Genomic DNA, 16,070 nt, shown 5'->3' on the forward strand with positions numbered 1-16,070 from the left:
TAAAGTAGAATTAGCATCAAAAGCACACGGAGGATCAAATGACTCACTATTTTTATAGTCCAATTATTAATATAACAGCTTCGATGGTTCAAAGAAACACTGCGCTAGTGGAACCTGCAGCGGAACGAAATGGAGCTTGGAATGAGCTCAGGCTGCAGTCCAGAAAGTGGAGGTTTCGTTAAAAGGACCTCAAGAGACCATCACCGTGTCAGCCTGAAAAGAGAGTGGGATCCATCCTGTGTGTCACTTCAGCAACCCCAGATGTCAAAAGAATCACTTAACACATTATAAAAGCTAAAGATGGATGGTTGAGAGGACTGATAAAAATGCAAATTGAAACGGCCAAAAATTCACAAAGTATGAGCAATGGAAACGAACCCAGAAAACCATTCAGCCAGGAGGTTAGAAAGCGTGAGTCAGGAGAATGATGAATGCTAATGTGCCTTTGAAACATGTGAGGCAAATACTTATACAGAACTGGACAGAAATGAGGTTAAAAGAGCCAGCGTAGAGCTGAGGGAATAACCTAAGCGTTCAGCCTAAAAAGAAGGAGCAAAGCGGATCCACTGCTGGTAGCTGAAATGTGAAGAAGTGAGAGAAATTGTAACCTGGTTTAGCATATCAGGAGTGGGATCGCTCAGGAGATGAACACATCTCAACCACCAGACATATACTGCCTGTTATAAAACATGCCATAATTAGAAAAACAAAATTCAATAACCAGGGTCCCACTAGGCGGTACATAACCATTCAGCACAGTATACAAAGAAATAGCAATGGTTAACAGGAAAACCAGTTTAACTATCTTCTTTATCAGCCCTCGGCACACATTATGTAGACACACAGACTTGGGCATGGACAAATTCAGTATTGGCTAGCGTATTACACTGTTATCATTCTTTGCCAAGAACTACATTTTCAAAATAACCCCCTAATTGTGCATCAGTTAATTTGGAATCCAAAATATTAGGCACTTAATTGTTTACCCTCAGCAGCATTCTGCACTTAACTCTCTCCTGATTGAAGCTCCAGTTCTGAACATCCCGTCCAATTCCTGAAAAACTGAAGGGCTCGCAGAGAGCATTGGCTTTAGCTGTCATTGTGGCCATTCAGCTTCTTGCTCAGCCAAGGTCTTGGAGCCTCACGTTTGAGAAATTGAAACCTAGTAACCTAAAATTTGTAAAAGAACTGAAATTTGGTATGAGTAATTGGTCTTTGGGGAGCTTAGCTTAATCTATGGCATATTCCACCCCTCTCCCTCCTCCCCACCTACCACTGAGGCCAAAAGAAAAACGAAACACATTTTGGAAAATTATTAGTAGGAAAAAAACCCCACATCAGAGATTATTGTAAGTAAATCGTAGGAGAGCTGGCTCCCCATTAAGGATAAGGCATTGACCAAGCAGTCAGCAGTAAATGTAAACAGGCAGAACGCTCAATAACTGAGAAATAGTAAAACTTTGTAAATCACCCAAATCAAGACAGAAGCCACTTTATTAGCAGATCTAAAAAGGACCAAACTACATTTTGTGGTAGATAAAACTCAAAGAATCAAAAAGCCAAGAACCACAACGCCTTGGAAAGCCGTATGCTCGGGAAATACTGGATGCCTGCATTTATCCCACTGAGCTCCCGGCATTGCAGGGCTGACGCCTAAATTTGGATTTGAATTTCACACTTAAACTCTTGCAAAAATAAGTTTAGACAAATTGTCGGAAAACTCAGGCTTGTTTCCTATGTTCTGATACTTAAGCTCATTCTATCCTTATAGCAGGTACATCTGGACACACACAAAAAAATCCTGCGTGAAGTGACAGTTGAAGAATTAAAATATATTTTTTTTTCTGAACTGTGGAGGAAAGAGTTCTACTGTAATTCACTCAAGGTTCTGGGAGAGCAGTACATGAGTAGTTAATATTTTGCCTGACCCATTGCAAAGAACTAATAAAAGTAAAAGCTGTGCAGCTGCCCCTTCTAATCTGAGAACAAATCACAAAGGCAGGCACAAACAAAAGGTAGGTGAGTTCTCAACTGAATGATTAGGAGGAGGACAAACAGGGGAAAAAAAGGTAAAGCAATCCACCCAACCTCTTCGACAAAATTTAATCAGAAAAGCAGTTTAGAAAGGGGCCGCAAATCTACTGAAAACAAAGTTTCAAATAACAAACACCAATAAAAGTGCAATATAAATAATAGCCTCGAGGCCAAAGTCTAGAGATTAGCAGAGCAATCAGAAAGAGTCAGAAACAAACAACCGTAAGTCTGCGAATCAGTCTGTCAAACAAACAGCTCTCAAAACCAGATTTAGAAAACAAGCTCTGTGGAAGGAATGGTCAAAGGCTGACTGATGGAGCCAATATATCCACCCAGGCTGGGATTTCTTACTGAATGTCAATCTGATGAAACAAAAAGACTTTTCCTAAAAAGCAACAACACGTTGCCAGGATAAGGGATCGTAAGGAACAGATCAGAAGTTTGCTGCCATAATCTTAGTATTCGGTAGAGCTATTCCCACTTGGCACTGAAAAGTTTGGTGACGTTGACTTATGTTTACTCTTAGGAAATACATTAGAGCTGTACTGTGGGATACAGTACACATTAGCCTAAATGACAATAATCAATACACCTTTGGCACACAGTCAATGAAAATACACACTGAGATTCAGCAGCCTTGCCCTGAGCATGGATCTGGTACTTATTTGAGACAAAGTATGCAAAATGTCCCTTTTTTTAATCTTCTGCCCCCTCCTGAATCGATGAGATTCGGAGGCTACCGTAGCATTCAGGCAATCATGGACTTCTATTCTGGGGGTAAAAGCGTCACAACATGACCATTTGGTCATACATGACCCTGCCCTTGCCTGCAAGATCGTAACACTCAGGACAGTAATATTTCACAATAAACCAGCCCTTGAATCTAGACAGCTGGCAAGTTGAATTTTATAATTGTGCGTGAATATTCCAGAATTTAACTATCAAAAAATAATCCTTTTCTGCCAAATAATAAAAGACAGAGCTGAACTCTATTTCACCAAAATATTTATGCCGGTAAATTCAATTTTCACCATTTACTCTTTTTATGATGAGACCTCATTTCAAATCTCATGTTGCACCTTCTCTGCTGTTGCCGCCTTTGGCAGTGGCAAGCCCCACACCTGCAAAGTCTGTGCGTATTCTGAACTTTCTGGTGACAAACCGTGGCACTGAGGTTAGCAGAACTAACGACGTGCATGAAGATAAGTGCACGTCTAATCAAGTATTTGCAGGGTCAGACCCCATTATAATATTATTAAGACAGGATCATTTAACGGAGAGACCAGAAACTTTTCTTTGTTTTCAAGGAATAAATCCCCTACTGTTTCAGAGCTCCTGAACAAATAGGGTTTTCATATTTGTCTGTGTCCGCTGTCTATTTTGGATCTTTATCATTTACCCTGCCCCACATTTAGGCCTGGAGCAGCTGAGAGAAAGGACTGGATGTGTTTATTTTTTTATTTCCCATGGAGCCGAGCCACGAGAGAGTCCTCCCCGAAAGGAAACTAACCCTGATTGCATGACTGACAGGATTGGAGTAAAAAAAAAAAAAAAAAATACAGCTCATTTTAAAGTTTACCCAAGAGCAGCGTCTCTTCAAGCAGCATGACCCTGTGGCTTCATTTAACATTTCTAGGACAGAGTCTGCAAGGTTAATGTGTTAAGACAGTAAAAACTTTCCCTGTGCCTCGGGCACATCACTTCTATTCAGCAAGGCAAATAATACCCCACCTACAGCAGCCTGCCCACAAGCCCAAAGGCTGCACAGCAACAAACCTCCGTTTCTTCCCCGTCTCCTTGAGACTGACATTGCCTGGGTGCTGAATAGCCTGGTGGGAAGAGTTCAATGCAGGGTTTGCACTTTCCCAGCCATTAGCCAGCTGCCACCGCATTTCATTATCTTAGGGGGTGCTTTTATACATCAAAGGCACTTCCAAACAGTGTGATGAAGTGGAAGTAACCGAGCTCAGTCCACGTTGCAAGTCGCAGTATTATTTATTGTCGTTTCTTTTTTTTTTTTTTTTTTTTGCGCCCATCTCGTGCCATCTGGCCTGCTAACTGTAAAGGCCGGTGATGGAAAAAAGGCTGAACACACCCCTCTCGGTTTCTTGGAGTGAATTCTGCTGAACAACCAGGCCTTGGAGCAACTGCCTGTTGTTATCGGGGCTCTCTATTGTTTTGCACAAGGAGCCCTCTAAAAAGCTAGGGGAAAAAAAAAACAAAGGTAGCATACAGAATCTCATGTGAAAACAAAGTAAGCAGAGCATGAAAAGCGGCACTGAGCTGGCTTTTTCTTTGCTTGCTTTCCGACGTAGCCAAGAAATAAAGAGTTGAAAAAGGTTTTCTTTCAGTCTTCTAAAGAAGCTGCCTGTGAACAAGCCAAGGTAGCGGGTTTTGCATAAGACCGCCTCAGATCGCTGTTCAGCTGTTTTAACTTACTTCGGCTTTTGTCTTATTACGGCTTTCTTTTAATGACAAAAGCCCATATGGTTGGTGATTTATTGTACTTCTCCAGAGTTTGAAACCTGCTTTCCATTACCGGAAATCTCTAATTAATACATTCATAAAATCTTGAGAATTACATTAAAAGGTGCAAAAGAAAGCAAAATGTCTCTCTGTGTCACAGACTGATAACGAGTGGCTTAAACAGGAGTTGTCAGTGGATGTATGATTAAGTTGCACTCTTATGTGGTGGCTTGGTTTTACAGACCAGGGAATAAACAACACATTTCTCTCTCTGCTGTGCCTGCCTGCCACCAAAACGCCCTGTTGCCAGAAAAATAAACTCGACAAGAAGTGATCACACTTCCATACTGACATTTTATGGCATAGATATTTTGGCTAATGATTTATTTTACTTTCATTTAGCCATTAACTTGAGGCTTTAAAAATATAGTAGTTTGACTGCGAATGAGACGGAGCAATTGACTGTGCAATGTCAAGGTAGTGCGGCTTGAAAAATGCCCCAGACACGCAGGCCATCCCTTGCAGAACATTGGTTCTCTTTTTTACAAAATCACAACATTGTTCTGCATTTTTGATTGCTTGCTATGACAATAAATATTTGATATGGTCGATCCTGGTGTATAAAGCCCTGATTCTGTAAACCAAGTCACGTAGGTAAAGCTTTTGCTCGTACAGCTTCCAAAGGTGAGTGTGCATGAAAAAGAGTTTGCAGCATCAGGGTCAAATTTGGCAGCCCTTTAGTAGGCTTGATTAACTTAATTTGAGATTGGCATGAATAGGGGCTGAGACAGTACGAGACTTTTATTTTTGTCCTGAATTCTCTTTCTGTTCTGTGCTCAGAGCAGCTAACCTGTAGCTGTGAAATATCTCCCTGTAAGCTAGCAATTAGATTGCTCTCTGAGATTGACTTGGAAATAGTAGTCAGAGAAGTCAAGCTACTGTCAGCCAACATCAAAAACAAAAATCCCTGACCTTGACTGTTCTTAATACAAAAGCCTTTTTCCTGCTGTTTTTGAATGAACAAACGAACGAGAGCCAGCAAATGATATAGCAGACACTTTCTTCTGAAAAGATAAAGCAAATTTATTTTATTTTGGTATACAATCTGCTGCCCAAGCACAAAGACAGGAAGCAATATTGGGAAATCCTTAAAAATATTATTTATGCTGGATAGAGTCTCTTCCTTCTCCTTTATATCACTTGGAATAAATAGTGAGCCAAGAATTTCCTGAACTTTTGCAATTTGCTTGGAAAATGTGTTCTCCCTTCCTTACTACCGCACTGCGAAGAAAGCGTTTATTTCTAATAGTAGGTTTTAAATTTCACTTAGAATAAAACTGCATCTTATGCACTCTGCTCTGTCTCTGCTCCTGCCATCCTGACTTTCTTTGTAATGGGATTGAACAGGTGCTGGGACACAGCTTCGTTTTCAAGCTGCCCACAGATAATCTTCCCCATTTTAGAGCACGGCAGGCATCCCTTCTTGGGTAACCAACCCCGTGTCATGCAAATGGAGGGAACAGTCACAAATAAAGAAGTCCTTTGCTCAGTTTTAGAAACATGAGCAAACCGGATGTATCCAGTAAGTCTCCACCAGACAGATTTGTGAAACGTCCCAAACGAGCTGCCCACGGGAGATCCGAGGCTCACGGGACAGATATTTTTATGCGCGGGAACTAGGGGAATTGCTCAAAAGCAATGTGGCCGATTTCCCATCTGCGTAAGGCAATAGGATAGCACCTCTTTTGTCATTTCGATCAGCATCTCTTCCCCATTCAGGACCAACTGTGTAAAACGGGGTCCCTCGATAGGCTGGACGGGCGGTGTTTTACCCCCGTGGCCCCACAAGCTGTCGTTCGGGCTAGGGCACCTGGACCAAAAATCCCCCTCAGGGATGCAGTTTGCAGTGTCTTCTGTGGGGAGGTGGGCAGCCAGCACGACCAGGAGGAGGAAAACTCAGCCGAGAAGCGCAAAGCCGCGGAACGTAGGGCACCGAGCAGCCCGGGGAGCGGAGGGAAAGGCTCCAGGAGGGGCTCGTCTTCTGGAAGGGCGAGCGCTCGGTCTTGCCAGTACCTTTGTCTGGGGGGGGGAGGCTAATTTCACCCTCTGATAAACCGGATTAGGGGAAAAAAATCACTGAGTTAGCCTTCAGGCTTGGTTCCTCACCTGAGGAAAGAAGGACCGGCTTTTGTCGTCCCGCTGGAGCGGAGCAGCAGCTGAGGACGTGGCCCCCAGCGCTTTCTGCCCTCCCGCGGGGTCTCTCCTGGCAGCAACGCTGTCGGACCCTCGCTGCGGGCAGGCGGCACACCGAGGGCCAGATTGCAGCTTGCCCGAACGCAGCTACCCCGGAGAGAGCGTGGTCCTCTCCAGCTCCCCCCTCGCCATCCCGCGTGGCGGTCAGATGGACGCTTTTCTTTGCCAGCTGGTTTGGAGCAACCCAAATTGCTACCGTGGTATGGCTCTGGCGTGGTAGGAAGGAGAAAGGAGATTGGATCTGGGATTTCCTTGCGGCTCTCGGGAAAACAGGGGGGAATTGGAAAGAAAAATGCAAACAGTGCTGCATTCGGAGTATCTCTTCCCCTCCCGGAGAAAGGGGCGAGGTGGAAAGATGCTGTGGCTCTCAGGAGTGCCTGTCAAACCATGTAGCATCCCTGGCTGAAAGCTGGTCAACCAGGTCCTAAATCTGATGGTCAGAGGGAAAAGAGAGTTCAAATGACGCATGCCATTCACCAAAACAATGAAAAAAGTAGGCTCCCATGTGAAGATATGTTTCCTCTGCACTAGAATATCTTTAAATATCATGACAGCAAAGACTAGAGATAATAATAGTTCCCACTTTGTTTCAGATGTGGTAAACTAAAAGCGGCTTGCTTTAGCTTTGCATTTCATTAAAGGTCACCATGAATTATGAATCGCTCTTCTGAACTACTCAGCTATTTCCACGCAGTGTCACTGTCTGGACAACCTTCCTAACACATCAAGAGCTAACGAGCAATGACAATAAGTTATGAGGCACAATTCAAGGAAACGAAAAACAAAAATGGAAGGATGTGAATTCCATGGAGCGCACAAAGAAAAATGGGTGGGATGCTCGTTTCCTCAAATTGTGTATCAACATCATCATAAGTTAGCTACAAATTATCCCCCATGAAAGGATGAGGGTATCATCTTACATCCCACCTTTGTGTTCTTTTTCCAGCGCTCCATTGCGGAACCAGATCTCTGCTGCTTCTCTTTGAAGAACTGTAATTTTTTCACATGTTTTTGAAACATGAAGTACAGTTGTTGCAATGATTCAGCACCCGTCTTGCAGCTCAGAAAATCAACGGATGACTTCAAAATATCTGAAAAACAGAAATCACAATGCAGACTTAACACTAACTTATGCTCAAATGATAGTGCTTAGACTATCTTTAGCAAGACAACAAATTAAGGATGAATTACAACATCTTGAAAACAAACCAGATTTTTCATACAAAATCTTGCAGCAGCTTTTAGTCAGGATGTCTGCATTTCTGAATCAGATATTTTTAATACGTATTATTTTTTAAAGTCCTGGTTTTAGCTTCCTGTTACTTCATTGTCTCTTTTTTCTCTAAAAAAAAAAAAAACACTTTCCTCTTTCATTTTTTGTAACTTTACTTAAGAAATGCATTTTTTAAATCCAGATGTTTAGTTTCTGCATTATCATTTATGTCTTCTGCTTTCAATAAGATACATGCAATAGCTAAAAAAATGCTGTTGCACTGATATACTGTATGCAGTACATGATATACCAAATGTGTGTTTGTTTTTAATGCTTAGCAGTTCTCAGTCATTGGGCAAGTGGAACTTTTTTAAAATTTTATTTTAATTAGGAAAAAAAGGAAAATCCTGAATCCATTTTAAGAAAATAGTTTCTCCTCTGGTATCAAAAGGTTTGAAACATTGGTAAAGTGCAAGTTTTCCGGGACACAATGAGAAGTGACTCCATGTAAAAATACTGACCCAATTTGTATATCTTTTGCTTCACAAATATGGACTTGCAAGACAAAACAAATGTGCTATAAGATGGCATTTTCTAAGGAAATACTTACGTGCCTAGGAGATACTAAATTTATGTTACTGTAGGATAGATTAATTAAATACCACCTCGCCATTACAGCAAAGAACATATTTGTTTATTTTATTACATGAAATAGACACTTTCTCTAGACCAGTAAGAGTTGCAAATAGATATAACAAGCATGGGTTTGTGTTAAAAGACAAAAGAGCAAACATATAGTATAGTATTTCAAGACAAAGCAAAATAAATGAAATAAATAATTTTTTCCATTGTTAGAATTTCACAAAATAGATGCAAATTCAGAGTTAATCATATCTGGAAATAAATGAAACTGAAAGAGGATGCTCTGTACCAAAGAAAATTTCGTTTGACAATGTTAAATAGGTAGCTGGGATCTGCTGGGAATACATACCTTGGTTTCATCTGACTGACCTCATATCATTGCTATGGCACATAACTACACCTGACAGGTCATTGATTTGGCAGTATGTAAAGTGGATCCTTAAGGAAATAACTTGGCAGAGAGCAGCTTCCCATGTTTTTCACATTCCCACAGCAAAAATTCAAGTCCCTATCGTAGTATTCATCACATAGAGAGAGGAAAGAAAAAACAACACTCTTACAAAAGGCTTTATACACAGAAAAGATGGTTAGCAACAGCCTCACATGTCAATTAACAGACTTCAGGTCTCTGATCACAAAAACGACAGAATAATATTGATTCCAAATTTCAATATTTTTTTTTCCTCTTTTCAGCTCAGCTTTCAGCCCAGAACTCAAATAATCTTAACACTTTTCATGCTTAGTCCTTGATAATTTTGCCAAAAGTATGCAGCGCACACACGTGCACAATAACAAAACCAAATTAGGATGCTATTTATTCTGCTGCCACAAAAGCAATTTTACTCTACTTTGTGCCACCAAATGTACCACAATGTTTTCATCACCAAGTTAAAGAGAGTATGGCTAATGGCTTATACAGTCCTACTGCACAAGAACCCTATTCAAACATTTGCTCAAGTCATGCATGGTTTTAGTCACATGCATAATAGCCTACAGACAAAAGGCACAAGAGACAAGGAGGGCTTTATGTACCAAACTGAAAGTAGTATTTCCCTGTGCTAATACTATGTAAACAACAGAGAGGTGCAGGATATCATATTAACATGATTTTTTTTGTAAGAGAGAAAGAAAGATTAATCAATTCCTTAAAAACTACAGTACCTGTGTTTGGAGAGAACATACACATAAACAAAAATGGTAACAAGAGACAAAACATTGATTTAGATGATGCCAACATGAAAAAAAAAACAAACCAAAACAAAACAGTGGTTTTTACATGTTTACAATAAACTAAATTATACTACTTTAACATAGATTAATCAAAAAGCTTTTTGTCAGGATACGAAAGAGCCAAATTTTGGGTTTTTTGTCAGATGGATGGACACGCTCACAATTTCAGGAAGAGACATAAATAGGGAAAACATCACTATATATTGAAAGAAGAGTGTTCAGTGATAGCGTACTTCAGTGCCCAATTCCTGCATAAAGCCTTATGCATTAACACGGGGGTACTGCTCTGGAGTCAACACCACCCATAAGGTGTCACCCCAAGAGACAAGAGTAGGGAGAGGGAAACCATTAGGCAAAAATCATTAGGCAAAATCATCAGTTGATGTAAACTGACAGGACACTCCCTGCCCAACCCCCCCAGCCTTCACAGCAGCCAAAGCTGCACTTCACGATAGCAGACAAAGATGACCACAAAACTATGAATGAAATCAGAGTAATCTGACCATATTCACGGACTGGACATCCAACTCTTCTATGAGTCTAGATGGCAGGTCACAGTCAACAGGGCTGTCTCAAATCAGATGCCTACTGTGTAACACCAGACTGGTTTTGGGATAAACTGTGCCATTTTCCAAGCAAAAAAGCAAAGGACCCATAGGGGATGCAGTCCTATGGATCAAGTTCTTGTTTCCAGCAAGAAGACGACATAATGTACCTCTTCTACATGGTTCAATTATTCAGGAGTGCCAATAAAATTAAATGTTTAGAAAAGCCCAATCTTTGAATCTTGTTGATACAAAATGTTGCCTTAAAATATGCGTAAGTCATACAGATAAAATACACCTGTACCATTTCCATCTGTAGATTCTGAAGCATGGTGTGAATGAGATCAGTATCAGTATTCTCATTTTCAAACAGAAATCAGCATATCAGGACAAGGGAAGTGAACTTGCCCCTGTCACTCAGCAACATGAGAATGAACCAAATGCTTTGTAGAGCAAAACTTTCTGAGTCCAAGTATCCTATCTACAAGAATGTGTCATCTCCCTCAACACCAGACTGGGACCCCAGCTGACAAAGACCTCTCTATGGCAAAGAAAGAGCTGCATAATTCTACAAAGCAGTGTGAAATGGAAGTGCATTCCACACTGGAAAAAAATGTTAATTTATAGAAATGGAAACTTTCATGGGAATGGCTTACTTTTGATAAAAGGTTCAGAAGGAAATGGTTTCTCAGGTCCAGAATAAAATTTTGATTCAAAATGAATGAGAGAGGTCCCTAAAATAGCTTCATAGTTTGAATCTCCATGTACAGTGTGAGTATTTCCCAATTAATATTTCATACTCAGGCAGTTTTCACACAGCTCTAGAAGACAGACTGGTGGCATGAGGTCAAGGGAAGAAGGGCTTCAGCTTAAGCCTTCTGCCTCCCATTGAATGCCTCATCAAAAAGCTATTAACTGTTCTGGTGTATTTATATCTGGTTTGCGTGTGGCACACAGCTTCAGTGTCAGGAGGACTGAATTTTTGAGGTGACATTTTTCAGATATTCTTCCAAGTGTTAATGCCAGATGATCTTGACTTATTCATTGCATGGGAATAAGAGGTCAACAAAATCCTCCCCCCGCCAAAAAAAAAAAAGAAAAACCCAAATAACCAACAAAACACACAAAAAAGCCATATGCCCTTGTTGGGATACAGGATGATGCACTCTTAGGAGGAAGCAGAGCTGCTGATCTGGCAGTTAGATACCAGCACTGCCCTTTGCAGAGTGTTTTGCTGGATAGCTATCTGGCTGCTGCACACACAGATACACCCTCTTCTAAGGGAACACCACTATTCCTACACAATGCATTTTTTTGCTTCTCGTATCTTTTACATATTGCTCCAAAACCTGAGCCTTGTTAAGAGATTATCTCTACTTACCACTACATGTAGAGTGCTTCATTGTCAACATATTTTTTCAGGCTGGCTATCTGTGTGCACTAGCATTTCTAAAATTAAACCAAAAGTTTAACATATGTGAAGCGGCAGTACCATTAAATGTACCCTCAGGAATTTGAACTATTACAGAAGAATCAGCAATATTACCGTTAAGATACCCGCCGCAGCCTGCAGTGAGTCACGGCTCCGTCAGTCGGTGTGGTTGTGTTTGCGATGGGTTCAAACTCCCACCAGAGCCACCCAGAAAGCCTGGCAGTCCCCAGAGCCTGCCCTGCCCATCATGTTATTTTCCTTTTTCCTATTCCCAGTTGGGAACAGTTGACCGGTGGTGCCCCTGGCCACCCGATATCAGCAACAGACAAGAAGCAAAGGAGGAAAACTTTGCCGGGACTCCAGATTTCTGGTCTTTCCTCCCGTGCCAGTTTGAGTCACTTATCCAGACTGACCCTTGGATGAGCCTCATACCACCATTTGCAGCATATAAGCCTATAGATAGTGTTTGAACAAGGCAAATGGAAGCGTGTTAAAGCTTGAAACTAAGGTTTTGACCTTGGCTTAACATTGGTGACAACATACCCAGATACAAGATAACAGGCCGCTCCTTTATTTACCATCGTACAAGGCATGCAGGTATATTAACCTTAAGATTGCTCTTTTAGTACTGACAGAAACAAATCACGTACTAATAAGTGAAATTTCCCATTAGCTTTTAACACTAAGCTCTGTGGAGTGAAAATACAGTCTCTCTGAAAGCCAGGAATGAAACTATCACAAGCTTAACTGAATTGATCTTCAGGTTATAAGAGCTACGAAGTACATGAAGAAGTAGTTTTTCATTTTCTTTAGGGATTTAGAGAAAATCATGAGAACACAGGTGAAATTACAACTGAGGTTTTGTTGTTGAGATTTTTTTTCCCTTTTGTTTGCAAAAATAAAAATAAAACACTTAAAAACCTCTTTCAGAGATACCAAAAGCTTTGCAAATTTGGATTAAATTGAGTGAATGAATTTGACAGGCTGAAATGAGGAAAAAAATCAGAAACATAGAAACCTTTGCTTTCCACATTTTCTAGTCAAACCACGTAGGTTTCTGATTTTAGGATGTTTTCATTCAGAAAGCTGCTAAAGCTTTTTACAAGCAGTAAGAATTTTAGCGGATTTTGCTTTTGGGCAATTTGAACGTTTTTTTCCACTGTGTGGTTTGACCCCTAAATACATAATTTATGTAACATCGATTCTTTAGATTATTTATTATGACATAACACTTGTATAACCCTGAGAAACCAGCAAGTTCATGTTTACCGTGAACCTAATGCAGGAGAAGAATGTACAAAGCTGGTCGCTCTCTCCGGCGTTCACATCTCTCTCGGCAGTTCCTCACCACTACCCAAAAGCGGTGTGAAACTATAACGCTGTCCACAGAAAGAGCTTTCTAACAAGCCTGGGCTGTCTGATGACACAAATCTGGTGTAACATTTGTGGCGTTGCTCCCCAGGGCTGCTCCCAAGGCACATTTCTGCGGGAAGAGCCATAAAAAGGCACGGGATCGTGGCTTCTAAGAGGACAAAGCGGCTTCTCTCACCACCAAGACGGTAACGCACGAGATTTCAGGTCCCTGAAGTCCTTCTAGTCAAGCACGCCGAATTCTTTCAGTATTGCAGTTTAAGCCCATTTTTAAATGGCTACTTCCACCATCACAGCTGCAGGACAAAGACGTGCACCAATATGGGCAAAGATGACTATTTTGTATCAAGGAGCGTGGTCAGAAAAAGACGTCCAGGGCCTTTACTTCAGCCCCCTTCCCCTCACGGTGTTGCAGGAACTATATCATATGGCCTTTTTCACAAAAGCTGATGGGAATCTCTATGGATCTTTTATTGAAGGAAAATAACAAAAAGTAATATTCCTGGCAAAAGGTGATTTCTGAGCCACCAAAAGGCCTAAACAAAATGTTTACATTAAACCCAACCGCAGCTTTAAGCTTCCAAAATTAACTGTTCCCAATCATGACAATAAAATGCAGGGAGAACCATCATATGCTTATTAATGGAGCATCTGCAGGACTGAACACAGGAATCTCTTCCATGGATCTGACCGGCTCACAAAAATGCCCAGGTTACAAGAATTTGGATCTGTTCAATAGCGATTGACATATAGTGTGAAAAAGTGGCTGGTCCGGGTAGAAGACCAGCTTCTTGTTCATTCAGGCTTCTTGTCTGAATTTATATTTAAGCAAAAAGAAATCAAATATGAGTTCTGTAACTGCTGAAATAAGAAATACACCGCAGTTAAGACGGCTGGATAACCTGTGTTCCTCTGCTGCCCCTACAGCAGACCGCACTACCATAAGTTTTGGTCAACATATGCAAAATGCTACTGCCTTTCAATCACACCTATTGAGCTTATATATTCCTTACTTGGGGGACCCTCTCCTCCTAGAAGCTAGAGCCCAATCTTGGTTTTCATTTCTAGTCACTAACGTACTTATGAAAATAAAAAAACAAGATCAGTCATGCTCCTGTCTTTCAGTACTGTGGTCCATTCTGAAATACTGTACTCAACGCAGAGAGGGTCAAAAGCCACGAGGAACCTGATGCAGGTAACTAACTAACTCATTTGCCACTGTGAGGTGGCAAAGTATGCTCTGCACTTGTGAGATGCATTTGGGACTCTAATACGTATTTAAATGTGCATTGAAACAACTGTCCTTTGTAGACGTTCAGTCACTTTTCCTATATAAACTCTGGGCGTGTTTTTGTTTCCCTTTTGTATTTACCTGATCCTCTACTCACTAAACTGTGAGCTCAAAATGATAACGCAACCTAAGCAAAAAACAGGCATCAAAGCAATGAAAATGTTATTTTTGAAAGGTAACAATTTCAACAATATCAAATAAGCAGGAAAAGCACCTTTGCCTTTCAGATTCCTTGAGCACCTCTCCCCTTCTCTCCAGGCTTCCTCTACCAGTTTGGGTGAACGTACAAAAGAGTTCTTTTTCATAGTACTATCTGTATGCTATTTTATGTCTGCTCAGAGCAGAAGTTTTCTTATATTCCTTCACTGCCATAGTAATAGAGGGGTTGACTACACTCAGAAAGGTGGAGTAACACCAAGTATTTTGAAAGGCATAGTTTATAGGTATATATAGATTGTTTAATTATGCAACTTTTTTAAAGAATCAGAGCTGAAAACAACTTAGTGACCCTTGAAAACAAAGGAAGTGTCTCTAAATGTGTATGCATCATAGATGTTAATGGAAGGAGGGTTCTTCCTCTCTAAGAAAAGGCTGATCCCTAAATGCTCTTATAAAATATTTAAGTTTTTGGTTTTTTGGTTTTTTTTGTCAGGACAGCTGCAATAAGGCACAGCTTGGGAAGAGGGTACAAAAAGAACTGCACACCTTTAATGAACCTTAGACCTATATACAAAGAATTACTTCCAAGACAGCATGGCATGGCCAGTTACTGCTCAGGGAATGCAGGGAAAAGTGAGAAAATGCCCAAAATACAGAAGCTTAAGCACTTGTAAACTCAGAGTTTAAGGGCACAAAAAAAAGGGGGCTAATGATCTAATGTTTTCTTTACTGTTCTATTGTTTCAACCTCTCATATATCACAGACCTCCACATTTCATCCAGTTTTTCTAATTACAAACTTACTAACTTATGTTTAACTTAAATATATCTTCCAGAAAGTCACATGTTCTTGATTTGCAGCCATCAGGAAATGAGGCCCTTGGTTCCTTTGGTGGGCTGCTCAAAGGATCACACCATCTTTGTGAAAAATGCGTAATCTACTTCCAAAAAACGCCTGGATTCAGGCACTTCCCAAACTTCTCATTATGTCCCTCTCCATAAGGCTGTGGGATTCTTGGTCACCCAGTATTTGATGCTAGGAAGGTTCTTTCGGGCTGTTAAGTGGTTTCTCAGTCCTGTCCTTTCTTGCAGTCCAGTCCTGCAGCTTCCTAGCATCCGTCACGCCATGTCGCAAAGTAAAATCACACCTCTCCTTCCCCCGAATGTTAAACACGTAAGGGTCTCATTTTCCGCCCTAACATTGTGCTGTTAGCTGCTACTCTTCCTCATCTGCCGAGCTGCAAATTCATTCCAGCCACTGGACAGAGGACCTGTATTTCTTACTCCTAATTGAATGGATGACTTCTTTGCATATGTTTCAATAAGGTCAAATATAACATAAATGGACTGCTTATCAAGCACTATAGATCACTCAGTATCAGCACTTTATTGTCCTTGTTTTATGCTCCTCCTAATTGTGGCATATAGGCATTTT

This window comes from Haliaeetus leucocephalus, unplaced genomic scaffold (assembly GCF_000737465.1).
Source record: "Haliaeetus leucocephalus isolate CR32 unplaced genomic scaffold, Haliaeetus_leucocephalus-4.0 Scaffold151, whole genome shotgun sequence".
NCBI lineage: Eukaryota > Metazoa > Chordata > Aves > Accipitriformes > Accipitridae > Haliaeetus > Haliaeetus leucocephalus.